Genomic DNA, 2,906 nt, shown 5'->3' with positions numbered 1-2,906 from the left:
CTTGACTCTGTGGGATTTTTTGCAGGGTACACTTCAGTTCTGGTCCCAGGTAGGCTACTGACTTGCTGTGTTGTCTACAATGAGTTGCTTAGGCTCGTACTGCTTCAGGGAGCCTAAGGGAACAAATGCTTTTCAGCTGAAGTTGCTGGTGAATATTGGGCCCTTAATCTCTGGGCTTTGCATACCCATATGTGGGCAGGAAAGGAGAGAAGACTACTTACCACGTCTACAAAGGAGTAGTGTCTAGATCCCTGAACAAAAAGCATCATACATGCAAAGAAGTATTCATCCCCTCTGGTGCTATGCTAGAATCTAGACTTGGAAACCACCTTTTTTGGTGGACATGAAGCATTCTCCTGCCTCCATTGTATGCTACTAGTGCGTCTTGTCATAATGGGACTTCACCACTTCACTTCTCTTGGATAGAATGTGCCACAGCCTACAAATTGCTTGGAAGATGGTTTCAGTTCTCTCCTTGTATCCCATAAGCCAAAGTCTGGAAGAAGAAGAAGAAAAAATAGATAGGTGGAGCACTTCTGAAATGCATGGGAGCTCAGGGACCACTCAAGCCTGGAGGGAAGGGGAAGGGCAAGGTCCAAGGGAATCATCAAATCAAAGGTGAGTGAGACACTCCTAGTGGCCATGTAGTTGCCTGACATTCTTTTCAGGCACATTGCAGGCTCTATGCAAAGTCTTGGTGCACCTAACAGCAGCTGTGCTCGCTCCCCCATTCAGTCTGGAGGGTCCCAGTTTTATAAACGGAGTTGCTGGTGGTCATTCTGCTGTGGGGCCACCTCATGGTTTTTGGGTTTTGTTTTAAGCTAATTCTTGGATTGGATGGTTTAGCCCAGTCCTTGAATTATTAGTGAGAAGTAGCTTTTTTCCCCTCTACCTTTGAGGTATCCATGTCTCTGTAATAGTATCAGAATCTCCCCCAAATACCTTGCATCTGAAAGGTAACGGGCCAATCACAGGACACCTGTTACACATGCTCCAGCTATTTAGGGAGTGGTAGAGCTTGTGATTAGAGGTCAGGGGACCTGGGTTCTGCACCCAACTCCCTCACTGGCTCCTTGTGACCTCAGATGAATTAAGTTCCTTCTGTGCCTCATTTCCCTCCCCCCCAGGTTTGACAGTCTGGGTCCCAACGGGCAGGCACAAGAGGCCACGCGCGTAGACCTCTGGAGCCTTTCAGAGTGGAAATAGACCTGCCTTTGCCCTTTCCTCTCATGGGTTTGGCAGACCTGCTGTTTGCCCTTTGGAGATGAGCGCTTTGTCCTATTGTGCCAGGCCTGGCTAGTCCCTGTGCGGCACGGGGGCTCCCCTAAAGGGCAAATACAACCATTTTATCTGGGTATCCACTCTTCTGCTACACTGACGAAGTGGGTATTCACCCATGAAAGCTTATGCTCCAATACATCTGTTAGCAGAGTCCTGTGGCACCTTATAGGCTTTTTACAGATCCAGACTAACGCGGCTACCCCTCTGATATTGCATTAAAAATGCTTCTCTACCTGGCCCTGCCCCCGGGAAATGTATCCAGACAAGCTGTCCCAGCCCTAATATCTTGTGACCTGCTAATGAAAGTCTAACGTCATTGGCTCGTGACCGCCTTGGCCCTCACTTAAGAACATAAGAATGGCCATACTGGGTCAGACCAAACGTCCATCTAGCCCAGTATCCTGTCTTCCGACAGTGGCCAATGCTAGGTGCCCCAGAGGGAATGAACAGAACAGGTAATCAAGTGATCCATCCCCTGTTGCCCATTCCCAGCTTCTGGCAAACAGAGGCCAGGGACACCATCCTGGCTAATAGCTATTGATGGACCTATCCTCCATGATGGATGCTCAAAGGCAGTCTATGGAGGAAGCAAAAATCCAGCTTGGAAGAGTGTCATTTAGCACAAATGCTGTATCCAGTTGACCCTGCAGAGGGGATTGAGGTAGGTGGAGTTCCTTGTACCCTGATGTGGTTGCCGGGGGTGGGGTCAGCTTCTTCCTCCATTGCTGGAGAGCTCGCCGGAATCCGCTTATCCTGGCACTCCTCAATCTAGTTGAGTTGGACTGGGAGAATTGTGCTTGCTGGCGTTCCCTGGACCCGAGAACGTTATATAAAGCAAGCAATTGGGCAGGCAGCAGTTTCATCTCTCTCTGAGCGGCCTTTAAAAGGGGTCTATTGCAATGATCTCTGGGATGGGGTACACGGTACGTTAATCTGCCCCATGGAGGCTGAAGGTGTAAGAAGCAGGTTTGATTTCATAGCTGGGAGCAGGACCTGGGAGGTCTCTGGGTGTTGCCTGGTTTGGAGGGGAAGAGTTAATACTGCCTAAGAAGAGTGTGGATGCTTCCTGGTGCTTGTACTGAATTCTGCTGCCTTGTAACGAGTGCAGCGCACTATACAGGGTTGGGATCGGATTCAGGGTTATTACCCACCTGATGAGCAGAGGTGGTACAGTCTGGGCAGGCAGGGGCGGGGGGGAATGCGAAAGCCATGATACTCTGACAGCTCCCTTTGTTGTGCCTAGCACTGAATGGCATTGGAGGCTGCCAGGAACGGGCACTGTGTATCAGACCTGGGTAGAAAGGTGGTGTAATAGGCAGTGATGGCTGTGGGAAGAAAAAGTCAGCAGGTGGCTGATTACCCAATCAGTGCCCCCACATGTGTGGTGATGACAGAAGTGATGCTCGTCATGAAATCCTGACCACTTGCAGTCCCGTCGTGCTGTGTTTGAAAGCATTAACCCCCATGGCTAACTTCCAGCACACACAACGCTATCCTGCCACCTAAATTTCTCCTGCTGTTTAAAATGGCTGCTAGTGTGCTCCACCCTAGAGCTAGCTGTGTTCCAATGACTGGGGAACAATCAAATCCCAGTGTCTAGTCATTTGGGCCGGAAGCTGCCATAT

Source organism: Emys orbicularis, chromosome 10, assembly GCF_028017835.1.
Source record: "Emys orbicularis isolate rEmyOrb1 chromosome 10, rEmyOrb1.hap1, whole genome shotgun sequence".
In the NCBI taxonomy this organism is placed as follows: Eukaryota; Metazoa; Chordata; order Testudines; family Emydidae; genus Emys; species Emys orbicularis.
This window is presented reverse-complemented; position numbering follows the sequence as displayed.